Source organism: Plectropomus leopardus, chromosome 21 (genome assembly GCF_026936395.1).
Source record: "Plectropomus leopardus strain MGB_pleo_1.0 chromosome 21, ASM2693639v1, whole genome shotgun sequence".
Taxonomy (NCBI): Eukaryota; Metazoa; Chordata; class Actinopteri; order Perciformes; family Serranidae; genus Plectropomus; species Plectropomus leopardus.
The window spans coordinates 21,681,154-21,702,732 of NC_142196.1; the positions used below are offsets into that span (position 1 = coordinate 21,681,154).

The window sequence follows — 21,579 nt, forward strand, 5'->3', positions numbered from 1 at the left end:
CAGCCGATGACCAAACCCTTCACAACGAACTGTATTATGGCTTTTTAAAACTTAATACACACACAGTACAGCTGGCAGCAACCATATACTGCAGGGTTTCCACCAAATTCATTTATTTGTGGCAGCCCGAGTGGAATTTCCCACATTACTATTTCCATGATTCAATGAAATTATGTGCAATATCCATGATTTTGCACTGAAATTTATGCTGAGTACTGAGCTTAAGTACTTTAAGTATTTTAAGCTACACTACACTTATATTCCACAACATCTCAGAGGGACATATTGTACTTTTTACTCCACTGCATTTAACTGACAGCTGTAGTTACTTATCATATTAAGATTTTATATTAACCAACATTTGCTAAACTCAGCAATGAACCACAGAATGATAATCATTTTGACCTGTTATGCCTCACAAAAAAGCCCCATCTGGTAGGAACCTCTATTTCCATCCCAATTAAGCACAAGTTTGAACCAAATTTTGAAAATAAATAAATAAAAACAATTGCAAATTGATTGTTAGCAGTTCTAAAGAGGGTGAATCCCACTCTTAACCTCTCAGATGGTTTGATTTAAAAAACAGTTTGAGGCCCAAAAAGTTAAAATGCTCTTAACAAGTAGTATTTCACAAAAAAGCAAAGGTTAGAGAGATGTCCAAAAGAGCAGCAGAAATTAGTTTTTCCTTTTTTTTCACTCTACTACTCATCTTACGACCCTTAAAATGTATTCAGTGACCTTTTGGCAGGGCTAAACCCCTATGTTGGACTGGACTGGACTGAACCACCTGCAGTAACTTTAAATAATGTGGTTAAAACTAGCTCCACCCTGACCAGTTACCACAGTAAAATTCTGCTAATGAATCTGATGCATCAGTATTTACAATTTATCTATAATTTTAATATTAAATCAATGACAGGGATTTGTGTTTAAGACAGCTACTTTTACTTTTGATCATTTAAACTCATTTTTTGATAATAATTCCATGCCTTCGCTTTACTTTGAATTCATGTGTACTTGTAGTATTTTTCCTCCACTTACATAAATGATCTGTGTAATTATTTATCTTGACAATCAGATTTTCTGGAGCATGACTTATGTATATGAGACATGTTGCATATAATCACAACATTCAGGAGGGAAAATTCACAGCATACTGAAGTAGAAGTATGTTCTATGCTGTGTCCATTAATTATATCCAGTAGGCTGGTTGTGTGATTAAATTTGATTAGTTAGAGTGGCTCCTGATTTATTCTCTCCTGTCCTTGTACCAGATGTCTAATAATCGCAGCTACATGGGTCCCAAAGCTGAAGTAATACAATGGACACACATGTCTTGTGCCACTAGATCTGCTGCACAGATGCATGATTCACTTCAGGAATTAGTCTAATCAGAGGCGCATCTGAATCAAACGTGGCACATAGCTGCTGAAAATATCATGCCTACTTCTCAGTCTGTAAACATATAGGTTGGAATTCCCAGGATTACAAACTAAATCCATCAAAATAGCATTTGCTTGGGATAAAATATGGCTGATCCAGATGTAATTTGCATTATTCTCGGAAGGGAAGCTGCAAAAATGAAACCTAAGGTGGAATTTTGTTCATTTCTCCCTTATTTTCTTGCCAGATGTGCACAAATTGTTATGGGATGTACTCGAAATGTTATATAGAGGACACCATTTGGTGGATTATACAATCCAAATGAGAATATAGCTCGTACATGAGGAAAAAGAGAAATGAAGAAGAAAAACAGAAGCACATGGTTATAGAGTGTCTTGGTCCCTTGATTACTGTAAGTGGCAGCAGATTTTTGTTGTACAGTAGATACACACCACTGGGGAATAAATGAGCGAAAGAATACACTGGATGAAACGATTATCTTAATTTGCTGAGCTCAAACGGTGCAAATTTGTGGTAGCACAAACAAAGCAAGTTTGTTGCAAATACAGCCGGATGTTCTGCAGCAATTGCTTTGAAAACAAAGACAAAAACTAATCAAAACAAATGCCATGCATTAGTTACAAGTCCGCGGGACTTGGCGGGCATGCAGGGTGTTACAGCCCAATGACTTCCTCATTTAAATTATGACCGGGCAGAGCAACAACAACTGAAGACAGGAGCACAACCAAGACGAATCAGGCCAAAGTCCAAGGCAAAACAGTTCAAAGAATTTCTGAATATACTGCTTCTACTCTCCTACCTGCAGGGCTCACTTAATAACATGATTAATTCCAGATAAACTCTAAAATCTGACTGGCTGATTTAAAAAAATAAATAAATAAATAAATAAGAAATCTAGGAATCTGATTTCCTTAAGGAATGTAAGTAAATATAAATTTTAGTCCTAATTTATGTTAACTGTATAGTTAGGTTCACTTAAAATTGAATTAGATTTACTTGATTTTGTAAAGTTGTTGCAACTTAAAAATTACAAGTTTAATTAGGGCAGCCCCTTTAAAGTTGGAGATTTGAATGATCAGTCAAAGATGAAATCGATTGAGATTGCTTCAAGTTGAGCAGTTGTTTTTTGTTTTTGATTTTCTTGCTAGTCAGTGTGCTATGCAATGCACTCCTGGGGATATTTTGGTCCCCAGATTTTGCTGCAAAGTGAGTGCTCTTGACTTTATCGCTTCTTTTTGGAGCTATGAACATGCTGCAGCACATAGCAGGAGAGAGGAGAAACCTTCTGCTCAGTAGCGGTGAATTTGAAGCTCACAGCAACATGTTTTTGTTTTTGCACATTTACAACCTAATGTTAGCACCGTTAGCTTGTTTACTATATTACGTAAATGTTGCTGTCACACTGAACGGCCCACTGAGCCCCGTTATGTCAAAAACTTTGTATAGAAAACAGGACGAATCGTCAAATATTCATATTGAAGTACAAAATCCCATTCGCATGACATAAAACATTTTTTTGAGTTTTAGCAACTTTATTCAACAATGTTTACTGTGCTATACATCTGTATTCTGCTGCTTGCAAACGAGTCAAGCATATTTGTATTTTTTTTAAACATGTTAACAAAACAACTCACAGATCTCATAACTTCATTATCAGCAAAAACCTCTTTGTGATGATCAAATTAAGCCAGAGCCACTTGGTTTACTGAAGTTGAGTCAGATTTTACAGTGTATAAGGTTTGATTCAGACTAATTTAGCAGTAATAATGGGCAGTTCAACATATTAGCTCATAAGGTGGTCTTGGATAATTATCCAATGAATGCTGCATGAAAAGAAAATAGAAGTTTGCTGCAGGAAATAGTGATTACAAGAGACCTGAAGTAAAGCACTGCAATTCCACACAATTCTAAGTGCAAGCGATTTAGTGACTTCCAGCCCTTCTTGCTTTAATCACTTTAAAAATGAAGCTGATTAACAGTGGTGGTAGGAGGCACATAGTGCAGCATATCCCTCTCCCTGCACAGCCTATTCTTTGATGTTGTTGTTTTTGTATGTTGCACCGCCCCATCATTTGAATATCACACAGAGAGGGGTCTCCTACTCGGCCACTTGCTGCGCCTTTGTTGCCGTGATTAAAGCAGGTGTCGCGCAGGGTTGTGTTTGTTAATGACAGTTTGCATTTAAATAGCTGTCACTCGCCTGTCAGGGGGAGGGGAGGAGGGGAAAATGTTTGTTTCCGGGGCCTCCAACGTACTCGGAATGCATCTCGTTTACATAAGCTTAACCTAGCTTTGCAAATGAGCTGCAAACTTTTGCAGGAGCGTACCTGTAAATACTCTCCCCTGATGTCGGCGAGTGAGAAAAGTCCAAACTTTAAAAGGGAGGGAAAGTGGAAGCTAACCCAGTTGAAAGTGTTGACTTGTAAGTATTTGTTTACAGCATGAGGATCTGAATATATTTTATTTAATGCACATTTCTGTTGCACAATTTGGTAAATAAAACAAATCTGAAATAAGGGGTATTGAGAGAAGTTTCAGAATTGGCTGGCAGGTTTCAGATTGCTACATAGATAAAAGCTACGTATCATGAGCAGGTGTCCTTCAAGTTTGCCAAAATAAAGAGCAAAATATGATGTTGGTCTGGGCCTTAAAAATTTGTTCCCATTATACAATCACAAATGTTTCTTTTTTCTGCCCTCTAGTAAGGGTTTGGTTAGGCTGAGGCCAAAAACTGCAATGTTAAGGTTGGAATAAAGTCGTTGTTTAGGTCACAAGACACTTACACTGAAACTGAATTGAAACTGAATTTATTTTGTGAACGGTGCAAGGAATTATGGTTAAAGCAATTACTTAAATTAATTATGGATTAGTCAATCAACAGAAAATTAATTTACATTTTAATAATTAATAATAATAATGAATAATTAATTTAGCATATTTTGATAGTAATTTAACAATTTGAGTTGCATTTTAAGAAAAAAATCTGCTTTGGTTCCAGCTTTGCCAATGCGTTGATTTAATCCAACATTAATATATATCTTTGTGTACATATTTCTGGTGAAATCTAAATAATATAACTAATAGTAGTTATCATTTTTTCACTGTCCAGACATTTTACTGACAAAACTTTTTCAAGATACAGTAAAACATTATAAATCTTGCTGCTTTTGTAGCCAAACAACAGTTAAAATAAACAGTGGACTACTGTATAATATTATTATACTTTCCAGTAGGCCTAACAGAGGAATAGACACCAAATGCAGCTTTGCTACAGTATTACACTGTAAACTACACATTCTACTGCACGATACTATAATAAATTTAATGGCAATATAGTGCTGATGAAAAAACAGTAGTGACACCATGAAATAACAGTATTATGCTGGCAACTACAGCTGCCAGTAGGTTACGGTAATTTTAGGAGGAACATTTTTTTACAGTGTATTCATGTTGCTTATGTTGTAATGTTATCACTTTATACATTTTACAGCTAAGCCTAAATCTTCTTTGGCTTTCTTTATCATGAAAGACATTCAGTAGAGAATTGTTATATTTTTGCCACTGTCGCACATCTCTGTATTTTATAATAAGTTTGGAAGCCCAGAAGTCTGAGATTTAATGTGCTGGGGTATGTGTCATGTTTCCTAAAGTTTTCCTGCATTTTAATACGGAGTCTGAAAACAGAACTTGGCCCACAGAGACTTCATCATGGCACAGTGTAGCATACTTTCAGAGGAAAGTGACAACCAGGAGGCAAACATGATATTTTCTCTACACTAAATAAGCTGATGTTCCTTGGTTGTATATGAAGCGTATTTCACAGGACACTGGAAGACTGTGATATCGAGGAAATAATTCAAAATGGCAACTAAAAATCAAAAGAGAGATGCCATGCCGTGGTATTAACTCTAATCAAAGCAAGAATGGCGTAGGACCCTGTATGTCAAGAACAATTGTATCGTCCTTGAAGAGCAAATTCCTCTTTACAATAATGGCCCCTCGATTGCACTGTTTGATTGTTTAGCTGCCCTTGATGGGTCAGCAACAAACATCCAGTCATTTACTTATGAGCCACTTTCATCATAACAAAGTTGGTAAAACAAAGTGGAGGGGGGAAATTGCCTTCTGGATGTAATTAGCCACAATCATGCTGTTCTGTTGCTATTGGTGGCATTAGCTTACCTTCGCTCTTAATCACTGTTTGTTTATAAGCACCCAAGGGTCTTAAAAATTTTAATATAAGCACAGGACTGAAATTTCAGTGGCAGCTTTTTGAATATATATATGTAACACTTTCAAGCAACACAACAGAGGGTCCTGAAATGGCTTTTGGGGGAAAACGAGTGCAGCTACATGCTACTAGCTTAAAAACGATCAACTTTTTTTTGTTATTGACAAAATAACAACTGTTTTCCTTTCATGTGTGTTTCATAGCACGATATCAAAATGAAAATCACAGAGTTTTCTGCCCCTCAAATCCTCTATCAATTGCATCACAAACATGTATCCAGTCTAAATCTAATTCTTTGTATTAGCAGTGAGAAACCAGGTTGCTCATTACACTCACCTATTGATTGTCTCAACCTGAGAGAAAGGAGATTAGCAGTCAACTTTCAACACCTCAGTCAATAATCATCTCCCTAATTGGGTATTAGCAACAAGAAAGTGGACTCACTTGTCACACAAACAAGGAAAGAAGGGCTAAAATTCTGCGTTTTGAGCCAGCTGGGTTTTGGCAGTTATTCATCTGAAGCTTGCTCTTGTACTTTTAATTTGAAATTAGGGTGCTATTCCTGTTAAGGATGTGCAGTTCTTGCTGTCTGTGAAATATCATAATACAGGACTTACTGAATAAAATGTTACAAATCCCACAGGACAGAGGCACATGCTCTCGTTAATTTGCAGACTTTCTTCTGTGAAGTTCTGTTCAGGCAACATTTGGATCTAGAAGAATATCCTAGATATACTGGCCACTTCTGGAGCAAAAAAAAAAAAACGACTGCAGTGGAGAAAAACGCCAGTGTTTGACCCTAAAATGATTGTAGTACGTCAACATGAAATTGAAACACAAACAACGCTTGGTATTTTTCATATTTCCTCTTCACAAGGTCAGTGACACTCAAGCTGTGCCTCTTCGATTGACTCCAAAACTACTGAAAAGCCTTTGCATTCTTTTGGTGCACATGGCATTTATCTGTAATTGATTTGTCTCAGCCACTGTGAATGCCATACAGCATGAGCACATTCGTCAACACTCTCTCTCTCTCTGTCTTTTTCTCTCTGTATGCAGCGCTTCCCATCTGGCTTCCTATTCAATCAGAGAAAGATTCAAGGAAAGCAGTTGCACAGCTTCTCACTCTATCTGGATAATTGAAACAAATGCTCGTTTGAAACCAAGAGTGTCTGCTTAATTTACAGACAATATGATTCTACAGCATTTTTGGAGGCAACAACTCTCCATCAGTACGTCCCATTCATAACCGCTAACAATGTAGCTGCACTCAAAGCCGGTTTGAAGCGAGAGGGGAGCATAATGTAGCAGATGAAGATTTTCTCGCTCCCTGAGAAGTTGACAAATAAACAGAAAACAGTGATCAGAATACATTAGTTTTAACTGAAGTCTGGTCTACCTCAATTTTGTGAAATGAGCACATTGTCTAAAATTAAAAAACATACTATGTGCTCAGAAAGTGGGGAAAATAACATTTTCCTACTTTGTTTGTCCCACGTTTGCAACAGAAACATGCTGTAGTGTTACACTGATGGCAGACAGCATTGATGTGATGATTATAGTGTGGGGTTGATGCAAAGAGATGGGTTATTAGCAAGATTTTGGGACTGCAACAATTAACATAAATTCATCCAATATACAGGAATTCTGTGCAACCTTGCAATTTTGTCCAATCATCCTCGTTTCCCATAAGCTTTACCAATTACAGCAGTCCTCTGCGTTACGCCAACAAACTCACCCCTTTGTTTCTGGCTGTGACTATGCAGATGTGCAACACCAACGTCTCACATGTACCAATAAAAATTGCTGCTAAAAACCATGCAATGCAATTCCCTGATGTTCTGCACAAAAAAGCAGGTGTAAACTGTTTTGCACCATGTGAAACGTCAGGGTGGAACACAAACAACATCAATTGACATACACTTTTCTGCCACAAAACACATCCGGAGAATGGCTGAAACACACTGACAACAGACAAGACAAATCACCATGACAGAGACTATTGCATCTAGATCTGCTGCACATGCTGAAAGAATCAAGGTGACTTAGATTAAATATGCACTGTTAGTGGTAATGTTAGTGAATAAATCACAAACTCAAAACAGTGCTTTTATTTCTCACTGGAACAAGTTGCCCTTGGTTTTTAATGAATTAAACACACAAAAAAATCACAATAATTTTTGCAGGTTGCGCTTTAATTTGTACTTGCTCCTACAATTTCCTTACAAAAAAGCTGCCGAAAACAATGCAAAATACACTGCAATTTTTTCAAAGTACCATTAAATCTGGCATTGAAGGCTATAAAAATCCCCCCAAAAACCCAACAAAAACTAAAGGGATTGTATTAGCAGCTGGCAAACCTAAGATTTCCTTCTATGTTCTCCACTGCCTTTGACTAAACCATCAGCACCTACGGTATCTAATTTTTTTACCCATCTAATGTTTGTATCTCAGTTTTTGTCTTCACAATTTGTTTTCTGTTGCTTTAATTTGCATATGAGGCATTCAAGACCCAGTCAGACCATTATTTCATAGGAAAATGATTGTGCAGACAAACCTATTCATTTCAATATAATCTCCACAATCAATAGATTCACTCATGGAGTGATAGAAATCTGCATAATCTTGCATGTCTAGTTCAACTTTGGGGGAATTTTTGACACACAAATAGCAAACCAGAGTCCAAAATTGAGGAAACTATTAGTTGCAATACACTATAAACAGTTAAAAACCTTCCCCACAATAAATGCTCTGTAAAAGAAACATATTCTGACTTCCAACTCATTACATATCAAAATATGACACAGCAGATATCCCTCCTGCATCAGCTCTGGACATTCAGGGATGGCATGTCAATTTATGCTCATTACATGCACTGTGTCTTTTCATTACAAACCTCTGCTTTCACAGGAAACATACACTTCTTCTCATTACATGCATACAATCTTTTTCAAAATAAACTTAGATGTAGGTGAAATCTTCATCTTTAGGTGTGCATCCTTGGTTTAGGTAAGGGAAAAACGAAATATTTAGACTTAGAGAAAACATCAGGGTTTGGCTTAAAACAGCTAAATTTGTTACTCATGCAATGTAACGTCATGAAACACACATATCACTCCCATAGTATGTTACACATAGTAGCAAATATGTGGTTCACTCTCTCGTTTTATATGGCAGTTGCCCAAAATGTCAAAAAATGCTGCTGCCCAGGACGTCTCATACCAGCGCTTGAGGGTGCCTCTGTCGTGTCTTGGCCACAGACCAAGCCTTGATATTTGACAAGTCGGGAGTGAGACCAAGTTGACGAAAGATGCATGGAAAGTGCAAATTCATTTCTTGGGGAAAAAAGGGTGGGACTCTGTGTTCTCTCTAATGACTGAGCTACTAGCGGTGACTGACTAGCTTTTTGTCCCATTTGTTTTAAAATTGTGTCTAACACTATAATTTGCATATTGGACTTTCAAGGCTCAGTTACACCATTATTTGAAATAGAAAAATTTTGCAGCTTAACCTATCCATTTCAATAAAATCTCTGCAATCATTGGATTTGCTTGTGGTGCAAAGTAAATCTGCATAATCTTACGCATCTAGTTCAACTTTGGGGAATATTGTCACACTAATAGCAAACCAAAGTCCTAAATGGAGGAAGCTATTGGCTTTTGAGGCATGGTTTGGATGTAGTCAACAGTACAAATACATTTATTGAAACTTGAATTTTATTTTCTATAAGCAAATGAACTACTAGCAGTGACTGACTAACACTAGCATTATGCTTTTTGTGTAATGTTTTTAATACATTATGTGAAGTTCTTTAATTGCTTTAGTGTATGAAATGTGTTTTCCTAAAGCCTTGACATTAATGATATGATTTTTCCTCCATACTAATGCTATATCTTATGTAGAAAGAAGTCTAATATTTACATAATTCATGTCTGCAATGAGCGATTCAGAGTTTGTTTTTCTTGTATTTCCTGCTACTGTGTTGTCTGACTCACCTAATATGAACTCTGAAGAATTTTTATTTTAACTTAAGGCAAAAGCCTGAGTCCTGATCAGGCGCTGCGGGGCACAGTTATAAGGACTAGCCGTCCATGCCATGAGCTGGCGCTGATGGTAGGAGAGCCGCCGCACCCCTTCCCCTCTACCGGTTCATCCAGCTCCCAGAGGACCGCTGGTAAACACTGTACGTCAACCCCGAGGCCAATTAGCCTGCAAGATCAGCCTCGTGAGAGGCCTGCCGGAGAGGGGAGGGGGACTTAATTCAAAGAGCAGACTCTGTGAGAGTTCAGCTATCCTAATCGCTAAAAGAGCTCCAGTCCCAGGGGTACCATTCAGGCTTTCAGGAAAAATAAAGGAGTTTTATTGTTTGCAAAAAAAACTGGTGAAATAATGCACCATGGTGATTTTATATAATCATGTGGTGTTATAATATAAAAAATAACAAGCAAGAGAGAGGTATCTACAGAGAGGTCGTTAGTCCATGACCCTTGAAGGCAGATCCTCCCACAAACTGAGCTTCTATACACAACGAATCGCACGTTCTCTTTTTACAATTTAGGCAATGATTTGAGAAACTGAATTTTTATCTTAAGTTCAGCATCCATCACAACAACTGATGAGGCTCATAAACTGTAATGAAGTAGCAAGTGTGGGAAACAGAGGTTAACAGGAGAGCATGTGAATCACAAAACTGTTAATTAGAATCACACAGTATCCAGGCAACAGAAACAGGGCACAGAGTGAAATTAGCTGTTTAGCGGGGCACCATCCTGCTCCTGTTGGCTCTCCAGTTGACCTCTGACCCGGACACTTACGCTGTACCCATCATGTTTTACTGCCAGCTACTGAAACCATGATGCTACGAGAAGATGCATTGTGTGGGCGATAAGTGTGAACAACTTTACAAGATATGATAACAGTGTCTTGTTTTTTTTTTAAACTCTTTGCGGTTTTTCACACTATTATTTAATTATTTGTTTCTCAATACATTTTCCCCCCAGCAGAGGAAGCACAACAGGCAAAACATGACAAAAGAAAATTCAAGGATTTAAAAGTACTAGAAATTTGTTACATGGAGTTATTTAAATTTGCACAGCAGAGATCACATCAAGCACCAGAATGTAGTTTCAAGTAGAAAAGAAAACAGAAATGTTCTATATTAAATCCTATTATGTGACATCCTTATTATCAGAACTTCATTTTTCCATATTACACATAATACATATCCAATATTGTGAAAATGAGATCTTTCTTGTCGCCACCTGATGCTGAAAAATTGGTTCACCCCTTAGTTGTCTCCAGATTGGATTACTGTAATGCTTTGGTCTCCCATCACTTAGGCCTAACACTGGTTATGTTCAAAATGTTTCTTTCTGTATTATACCACACAACTCCCCACATCAACATATAATTTCAATTAAGGTATACTTTGCCAATTTTCAACCAGCTTTATATCATAAAAATGTGAACAGTGTCTGTAAATGAACTGTAGCAAACTGCATCTTGCCTAAACCTAAATCTCCCCGCTCATCACTTAAATCCACTGGATGACGACAAACTCCACTGCCGCTGCTTGAACTACAAAGTGTAATTCCACATTTTCTGTGCCAGAAATATTTGGACTGAAGTAGCGTATCAAGACATGGTTTAAGCTATGTTTGAGGACCAAAAATGCTGATGCACTAAATATGTTGTAAAACAATTGGATTCTGCTGGCAAAATACTACGAACAAAAATGTACACCTCCTGTTTTTGAGGGATATGAAAAATAATTTGTGAAATAATTGTATTTTAAGTAATCCCATTTCACAAAACACTTTTATAAAACAGCCTATTTTTTCAGAGGCTTTATTTGGATTATTTTATTTCCAAATTCACTTATTTGCTTCATCAGTATACATGGCAGCCACGTGTTGTAATAAAGTAATATCACATTTTACAGATGTCTGAAGGTTTGTACTGATACAATGGGAAGAAGATTTTTTTTTTTTATTCTTTATTTTCTTGCATTTTATCGGTGTAGATGTATAATCTGAGTACAGGTCCACATTCAGACACATAGAGGCGCAGAGCAGAATTTACTAATGCCGAGTCTGGCTGCTATTTTCAGCAACAATTATAAACTCCAGCTGGTGATATAAAGCTATCATCAAACAGCAGGTAAAAAGACTTTAGTGATATTTTTGTTGTGGTGGCAAAGACATTACCAGCAGACACACTGTGGCGCACCTGTCTGTCCCTCCTTTGCGGCAGTCCAAAACAGACGGCTCTTCTTCCTTCTCTTTAGCAGTGCCCGGTGCACTGTGCTAATTACGGTCGCGCCACCATATCAGTGTAATGCCACAACTGCAGTTACAAAAACTGACAGAGATCCACCGATGGCAAAGCTTGAGAGAAAATAGTGTTTCTATTATGACACCCGTCAAAGTTTTGTGGAGAGCAGAAAGCAAGACAAAGTTTGAAATATCCTGTTCTTACAAAACAGGAACTGTCTTCTAAATTTTGCGTTTCAGAACTTGACTGGCCTGTACAGAGCCCTGACCTCCACCTCATCGGGTACAATTGGGACGAACTAGTAAGCCAAGCCTTATTGACCACCTATGACCTCAGTGACCGACCTCACTTATGCTCCTGTGGCTAAATCAGGAGAACATCCCTCCAGCCAAGTACAAAAATAGTGACAGTCTGTAGCAACAGATTCATGCCCATGGATTTTGATTAAGAATTAAGAATAAGTCAACAATTACCCTCAGGTGTCCACATACTTTTGGCATTTTGTAATACTTGACTTGTATTTTAAAACTGTGTTATTCTGGTTTTCAGTAGCTTTTGGTTGTATATTGTATTTATGTTTATTTATATTGTAATTCTACCACTTCTTCTTCTGTCTATTCTGGTAATGAAACACCTTTTGCACGCAGGCAGTTTTTCCTCATACGAATCTTGGGTCTCAGGATATAGGTTGTTCTGTACAGATTTCAAAGCCCTCTGGGACAAAGTTTTGAGTCCCAGCTATAAAAATAAACTCGACTAGACTGGAATTGATTTGACTACCCACAGTGTCAAGTGAAAATTCAGATGCTGGGCTCTTATTCTCACCTCCTGCTCTGTCCCGATGCTTTGCACAATGTCATTATACAAAAGTTTTGGGCAGCTCTTCAAACACACTCAAACGCCGCTGAGAGGATCCATCCAGTATAACATTTTTTTTTTTGTTATCCTCTGTGTCATAATGGTTGATTGTGGACTTTCTGCTCGACACAGGCCATAAACCTTCACAGACACAAGCAGCCTAACAAGACTTAAGCATGCTCCAAGACATCGAACCAGTGGCTCTTCTCTCCCTCTCTTTCTGTTTCTCTGCCTCAGAAAATGAGAGGAGCTTCTCAAAAAATGCGACTCTATAACAGTAGCCTGTGTGTCCCCAAGGATACTGAGCTAGCACGGTCTGCCAGTCTATCACACAGGAGCACACCGCTTTTGTGACAAACTGGCAGACTAACATCTTTCATTCCTGTAGCTCCTCTGTGCTCTTCTTTTTCTTCCTAGACAATCCTCACAATAACCTCGCTGGTGAGTGCATGACTACACAGTGTTCCCCGTTGCTTTTCTGTTGATTCAGTGCAGCGCACTGGTGGATATCAGCGCTCAAACACTCCACATTCATTTAAAAAATGTGTTGAACACACAGCAGAGAGCTGTCAAAACATCACAAAAGGTCAGAGTACAGATTTAATTACTTTTTATTGTGCTCCCCGCATGTGTGCAACGCTCAATAACAACAAATACCCCCTCTAACCCCCAGATCATTTGCTTGCAGCAGAAAGTCATGCTTTGTCAAAGTTTGCCAGAGGATAGACTCGCGCGCAAGCTCTATTTTAACAGGTGAGCAGCCTGGCCATCCTTAAATCCTTCAGAGGCTGGATCCATTACAGGATCCATGAGAGGTGGGTAAGAGGCAGAGAGCATGGAGGGGCTGCTTCACTGCACACCACACAACCTCTCTTTACACTCTAACTGGCAATTGTTAAATTCACACTCGTGTCAGTCTTCTTCACAATTTAGAGCCCTGTCAGGTAGCTCCTTGTGGACACAACTTCCCCGCAGTCACTGATGTCTCCGAATCAAACTGCAAAGTAATTCTACAGTCTGAAGGCGTCGCGTTCTGTTTTTCTTTTTCTTATTACACGGCAGCCTTAAAGATTCATGAGGGAACTTGCATTCAAACAAGCTTAATATCCATCCTGTTTCATACTAGTAACAACACAGTCTGGCAGAGGGAAGTGAATCATAGTGCCCCAGTGACTTGGAAGTGCCCAGATATGCAAATGTGTGAGTCGGTGCAATAGATTATTCAAATGCATAGATGCTTTGCCTTTGGGGTCGCCCTGCTGCCGAGCTGTGGTCACTCCCCGTGCGTAATAACCCCCTTCTCCCCAGAGTCGGGAGGGGGGGGGGCTGTTTTCAGACACACTGGTGACACACGGTGACACACGGTGACACACAGTGACACAGTTTAGCCGGTGGCCTCGTAAGCCACCCACACAAGACCTGAATGGATGAATGGCTGCTTGACATCCTTTTTTGAGAATTTCACAAGACTTCTAGCTTTTTGGAAATAAAAATATACTCAAACTCATTATGGAATAGCCACCAAATGCTGTGCGGTTTGTCAGAACAGTAACAGAAAAGGCAAAGGCAGTGGTTTAAATGGAAAAGGTGAAAAAACAAGCAAACAAAAAAACATTTACAGATCCTGAAAATGCATAATGAGGGTGCTTTTTATTCCCACAATAAATAATCTGGGGAATAATAACAAGAAACATCTCCAGTTGACAATCTCTCAATAAGAAAGTGGAAGACAGGTTTGTCGGAGGGATTTTAAAAAACACTCAACTGTATAAAACACTGGAGCATTTGTGCCTGTAAAGCAGTAGTTTGATTTTTTGGGAAATATGTTTATTATCTTTCTATGATGAGTCAGATGAGAGGAATGATACCACTTTTGTGTCTGTACAGTAAATATGTAGCTATAGCCAACACCTGATTCAACTAAAACAAGAAACTTCTCATCAGCTTAGCTTAGCACAAAGACTGGAAACAGGAGGAAACAGCCAGCCTCGCTCTGACCAAAAGAGAGGAAAAAGTGCAAAAATGAAAACTCACCATTTTATTGGTAGTTACTATTTCGTGGCTTGGACCAGCAGCTTCTTGGAGTCTCCACTGGTTGCCTGTCAAGTACACAAGGATGAGTTGATTTGAACTGATTTTAAACAGGATGTTATTTGACACTATTAGGCCCTGATCAGACAAAGTGTGTTTAAGCAGCCTGGGGCTGCTTTTTGTTATTGTTTCAATGACAGTGAAATGTTTTTCTTGCTATTTTGACCCCCCCTTTTAACTCAGATTGTATAAACACTAAACAGCATTGCTGTTTTTTTACCCCCATTGTCCACTCGGATTAATTCAAAGGCGGGCTTTCTTACAACAAGAGGTAGCGTACAGTTTGGGGTTTGTGTTGAGTTAATGTTAGCTAACTTTCAGTATTAAAACAAAATATGGCCTCAACTACTCTTAAATGTTAAGGGATAACATTAAGCAATTGACTAGCTGCCAGCCCACATCCTTTTTACCCTGTGTTGTCGAAATAATACAGACAGACAAGGAAATATCTCTCAGCAATGCAACAGCAGTGCAAAAAGTTTTACAGTCACTGAAAATAAACAGAAAAAGTCACTGCAATGCACCTCATGTTTTGCAACCTGCAAAATGCGCTGTCTGAATGGGCCCTCAATTATTAGAAGTGGACATTGTTAGCCTTTAATAATGTTTTTATTCATTGACTATAAATGTGTAGGTAGTTTGCATTCACTATGATTTAGAGTGTCTGAAGCTGAAAATTGCAACAATTAATTTATTTCCTTTACTTATTTAAAGAATTTATCAGATACTTTTAGCTGACTATATTTACACTTTAAAGCTTTCCATAATTTATTCAAGTATTTCAACTATGTATCCATTATGTTTAGCTACAGTAACTGTTGAGATCTTTCTTCCTGCTTGCAAACTAGTTTTTAGGATAAGAAAAGATAAGATAATCCTTTATTCGTCCCACAGCAGGGAAATTTGCAACATTACAGCAGCAAAGGGACAATGACAACAGGAAGCATCAGTGAAAAAAAAGACAAAAAACACACACACAATGCAATATCACAAGCACCTACTGGTTAAAAAAACAGAACAGTATAACAAGTAAGCAGTAAAAAAAAGCAATATAACAAGTAAGCAGTACAAAGTAAAACAATAAAAAGCCAGGGTGAGTGGCTGATTTCATATTACTGAATGATGGATAGTTACTGCACAATTTATACTGATATTACATCTGAATGATGATGTAAACAGTAAAAATAAAAGTAAGATAAAATAAATAGACAATGTGGTCTTTGTGCAGTCTATATCACAATCTATCATGCTCAAGTGTTACAGCTGACTTAATATGTGGATTTTATTTTTAATCACACTGAAATCTCTTGTTTTTTTCCTTTCAAATAAAATATATCAGGCTGTAGCTACACAAACAGATCAGTTCATTTTTGGTTTCACAATAAGATAAAAGAGAAGATCATGAGATGTCTGCTTTAACTCTCCAATTAACAAAACTTCAGTGAGATCCACCACTCCTGTCGATTAAAAGTGCCAAAGTGCAAGGTGAGCCTGGTACATTTTCCATGATTATTTGTCAAATTAGTGACTAATAGGAAACCTTCCCCATCTGCAGTTTGATCCATCTGCCACCGGTCTGAGGCTGTAACTGCTAATTGCTAACACCTACACAAGCACCAGGCAAAGATATTGATTCCTCATCCTCACATCACAAACATGTTGAATGACACTGAGAAACCAGTAATGATGGTGCGGCACATTACAGGACATCATGCTGCTGGGGGAGGGCAATTTACTGACACTGTGGGCATATATGTATGTATTTATATTTCTGAAGCAATCTGGCACAAGAATTTCCTTCAGGATTAATAAAGTTCTGTCTTATCTTATTTTATCTTATACAAATACCACTGTGCTCGCACTGAAATACTCCTAAGACCAGGAACACTCAACTTGCTTTGCATGGGGCCACTTTTGCAAAGTAAAAAGGAGGCCAGGGGCCAGGTGCAGCAGCCCTATACATGTTTTTTGGATTTTAGGACATTTCCAGAATCAAGGACTTTTGTAGGATTTTAGCATATTTCTTGAATATTAGGATGTTTCTAGGATTTCAAGACATTTCTAGGACTTAACGATGTTTTGCAGATTTTACGTTTCTAGGATTTCAGGACATTTGTATGATTTGGGGCCTTTCTCGGATTTTAGGACATTTGTAGAAGTTTAGGACAATTCATTCATAGGTTCTTAGGATGTTTCTAGGTTTTTAGGATGTTTCTACAATTTCAGGAAATTTCTAGGATTTTTAGGACAATTCTAGGATTTTAGGACATTACTAGGATTTTAGGATGATTCTCGGATTTTAAGACATCTCAAGGATTTCAGGACATTTCTAGGATTTTACAAAAATTCTGGATTTTAGGTTGTTTCTAGGATTTTACGATGTTTCTAGGATTTTACGATGTTTCTAGGATTTTTAGACATTAGGGGCTTAACCCGGACCTCTGTTGGGGCTGTGGGGGGTCCTCCACTGGCAGTTTTTTTTTTTTAGATTAGCTCTATTTGGATGCTGTTTTATGCACTCTGGTACCTTATGTATACTAAACCTACAAAAACAATTTCCAGTGTGACACACTTTATTTTTATTGTAAATTAGAAAACGGTCTGGAGGCCACCCAGCACACTATCAGGGGCCAGATTTGGCCCACGGACTGTAAGTTGAGTACCACTGCCTTAGCCTGTGACACCTAAGGGCAGGTGACAAGTAGGAGGGAATGTGCGCACTTAGACGAAAAGTACAGCATCAGCAGATAGAATTAATTCTCTGGTATTAAAAAGCAAAGATTAAGTGAGTGTTTAGTGGATCAATAATGATGGACAGACAAGACAAAGAAGATAAATCAAAGTGCTCAGAAAGTAGAGCACTTAGGCAAGCAATTAATATGTCAAGGAAACCTTGCAGGGACAAAAAATCTGCCATAATAAATGTAAGAAAGGCTTCGAGGGCTATTACTTAGGATTATCATCATTGATTTTGTCTATATCTGTGTTAGTGTGATGTTAATATCTCTATTGATTCCCCACTTTTGAGCAGCTTTTGATAGACACCACTCACACCCATCGTCTCATAAAACAATCAGTTTTAGATTTCATTACAATGTCCCGACCGTTCTCTCATTTCCTCAAGGAGGGTTATGATCATCGATCCGCATCAAATAGAAAGCATAAGTTCAGCGTATGCCTTGATGAAATGTGTCTCAACTTTTTTCCCTTTTTATTAGTGTAATAGTGCATCAAAAACAACTGGGACTGGGAGCCCCCGAGTCAATATGGCTGCCGGCCAGGACAAGCTAATTTCTTTGGCTTTGCTTCAGATGTTTTGCATAACATGACTCAAACTGACTGACAAAAAGTAGATGGAAAAAAACAGCAAAAGAAGTACAGCCTACTAAACTTGACTGTACTGTACATTACTGGATGTAAAGTGCTGTGAATTGTTTGTTGAGCACTTATGGCGACCACAGGCCCGAGTGATCACAGCTTATGCTAACAAGCACAAATTAAAGGGTTCCTGCCTTTTCTATTTTGATCATGGTTACTGTTGTTTACTGTGGTTTTATATGCCGGACTCACAGGATCTGCAGACTCAATCTCCTACAGCCGCCTTTGTTTCTGGCTCTATTGAAGCAGAAAAGATGGACTCTTAGTGGATATCTGGGGGCTTTTCTGCTTGTGACGGTCTGTGTGTTCAATTTCATTACACATTTACTGACACAGTTCGACACATTAACTGCACAAAATCAGGAAATCAGGCAGCGATGCTTTCTCAGACCATTGCTTTGCGTTCTTAAACTACCGGCACAATTGACTGCAAAGTATATACAGTTACCTAACTATTATATCATATGTCATTTCTACAGATTAGATGATTGCATCCTCCTTTCTGTAAACAACAAGCTCTAAGTGCTGCTTTGATTGTAACACTTCCCCCATTTGCACTACCATTAAGATTAAGCATGTTGTCATTTCCAGATTCAAGCCCTCTAACTTTTAAGAGTAACTTCTTGGTCTTGCTCCAACTACCGTTTCCCAATTCCCCCTCTGTCCCTTTGTAAAGGTGTGTTCCCACTTTAACCAAAAATGATGGAGGATCTGTCAGCCAGGTCCCTCTTTGCTTGGCATGATGATGCATGCAATGTGCACGATGTGGCAACTGCAACACTGGTGCACAGAATAGTAAAGCTCAAATGCTTAGTCACTTAAACAATTAGTTGATTGACTGAAAATTATTTACCAGCTATTTAAATAATCAAAACAATCGATTTCAGTGAAAGAATACCATATATTTGATCATTCCTGCTAGAGCCGGGTGACATATCAACTGTGCCAGTGTATTTATACACTAAAAGATGAGCATAGAAACTGTTTTAAATATTTCAATTCAATATTTATCAATACAGAGTTATTTTGTATAGCAGTCTTTTATCACATCTGTATATCTCGGGTCTTCGCCTGGTCCAACTTAAACTACTACTGGTCTGCAGCATGTCCAAGATTTTGATTGAATCCGACAGGACCTGAGAGGACCTGAGAATCACCTGATAACACGAGCCACACGAACAGCACATTCAGTCAAGCAATCAAACACCAACAAATGACTCACTTGGCTTAATCTTGGTCGAGATTGTAGCTGCTACAGTATGACAGATAGGAGACAGACATGCTGTTGAGTAGAGCTGCAATGATTAATCTATAAAACAATTAATCATAACTGTTAAAATAATCGCCAACCTATTCAGTAATCAATTAATCTGTTAATCTGAGTTTTGGGGTGGGCTTTTTAAGTCAAAATTCTTAGACTTCAGCTTCTTCTATATAAATACTTTCTTTTTTTTACTCCTCTATGACAGTAAACTGAACATCTTTGGATTGGGTGCAGAACATAACATTTAAAGGTGAGGTGTGCAAGATTTAGGGGGATTTGGCAGCGTCTCGTGGTGAACTGCACATTGCAACCAGCTAAAACTTCTTCCAGCTAGAATTTCTTCAGTGTTCATTTTTCAGGAGGTCTCTTCCTCTACAAAACAAATGGACCAGGTGATTAAAACAGCTAAAAATAGTGAAAAAAGCAGTTTCACTTTAAAAATCAGTGCCCCTTTTTTTGGCAATTTGATGTATTAACTTTTTCTTGATCCAGATGAGCAGGTGATTTTCACAGGGAGATACTTTTAAACTGCAAACTAAAATTGTGTTTTAATGATTATATTGACTCTATATCACTTTTTACTGGAGTTTAAAAGTCTGTCCCTGTCACAGAGATGAGGAAATACAAATACGGCTGTTTTACTACAGCTTCCCTGCTTCCCTTTTAAAACAAAAGCCCTCTAACAGTGTCTCTGTGGACAGAAACCCATCAGTTGCTTATACAACTGCATTTTATTTTGAAACATTTACAGGACAGTGTTGTCGGCTGTGATGGGACTTGCACACTTCATAAATGAGTGGAATTTGTGGTTATAAATATGAAAATACAATTCTTACATCGGTGGACAGCGACACAGCAGCGATTTTTTTGTACTTTTACTTTAATTACTTGAGTACATTTAATAATGTACAATTAGTTTCGATGCTGAAGTACAGTAAATATAAGATACTTTAAGACTTTTATTCAAGTAATATTCCAATTAGCCACTTTAACTTCTACCACAGTCATTTTTAGGTAACATATCTGTAGTTTAACAAAATTATGGCTTTCAGGTATTTCATCCACCACTATTATAAGATGTGTTCATATTTTTCTGTGTGGATTTTTAAGCAGCTGGAGTATAGGTCCTTTGGGTCAGATGCTCATTTCCATCACTCAGTTGCCTTACACCTGCTGTTTTATTTCTTTACTAATGCTGTTCTTAATTAGCCAACAGAAACCTGATGCTCTGCAAATAATTAATCTCAAACCAGATGTAAGTACTGTTAAAACGATTCGGATGGCTTTCCTAGAGTCATAAAGGGTCGATTAGCATGTTTCCATATTTACTCTTTGAATAGCACTGGTTTAGGCTTGTTGGCCCTCTGGTATTTCTTGTATTGGTTATTTAATAGTTGCAAAGATACCAAGCACATTTTAATCATCCTCTTTGGGAACACTTTAACCCCTCCATCTATCATTTACTCCATGCAGTATATAATATGTAATTAGTGGCGTTTTGATGTGGAAAGAAATAACTGAGCAACAGCTTCTTTTGACAGATGCAAAAACAGAAATTTCACACAATTTACGCAGGTGATCATCAGTCTGGGCACACACCTGTTGTCCTCGGCCTGTTGTTGTGAAATGCTGCATCAGGTAGCTGTTAGCTGTGCCCGCTGACATTTTACCGCGCTGTCCTGCTGTTTTCATGTTTGGTAATCCTTTCAGAAAGAGGCTTGAGATCCTGAAAGTCTGTTCTTGACCACGTACCATCCCCTCTTAAAGATAAAACAAACAAAAAACATCTTCTTTGACATGCTAGCGGTTACCCACGTTGTCCGCATAGAGCCATCGTTAAATCCGGTTATTTTTAGCAGAGGTTTGGTTTATGATGACGTCCATGAGCTTGAGAGTACTTAAGTATTTAAACTGAAGTTTTTCTTTAAAAGACAGACTTATACATGCCTTCTGTAGAAAATGATGGTGTGTTATACCGATGTTGCCGTTTCACTCACGTGAAAAACCGATGTTTGTTAACTGCGAACCAGCAACGGCGCCTACAAACAAACGACGACACAACCACTCTAGGAAACAGCGC

At 38.1% G+C, this 21,579-nt stretch overlaps 1 protein-coding gene across 4 annotated transcripts in view; it reads right to left on the reverse strand.

The window, feature by feature from the left end:
• The window catches only part of LOC121960971 (cadherin-7), a 185,082-nt gene extending 163,503 nt beyond the window's left edge, over positions 1–21,579 (reverse strand). For 2 of the 4 annotated variants that reach the window (XM_088072010.1, XM_088072007.1), the window contains exons 1-2: positions 21,099–21,571; positions 14,801–14,865 (exon numbers count right to left, since the gene is read on the reverse strand). The gene's annotated coding sequence lies outside the window, so the exon portion shown is untranslated. Of the gene's footprint in view, positions 1–14,800; positions 14,866–21,098 lie in introns of all 4 variants that reach the window. The other 2 variants (XM_088072008.1, XM_088072009.1) reach the window with 2 other exon arrangements.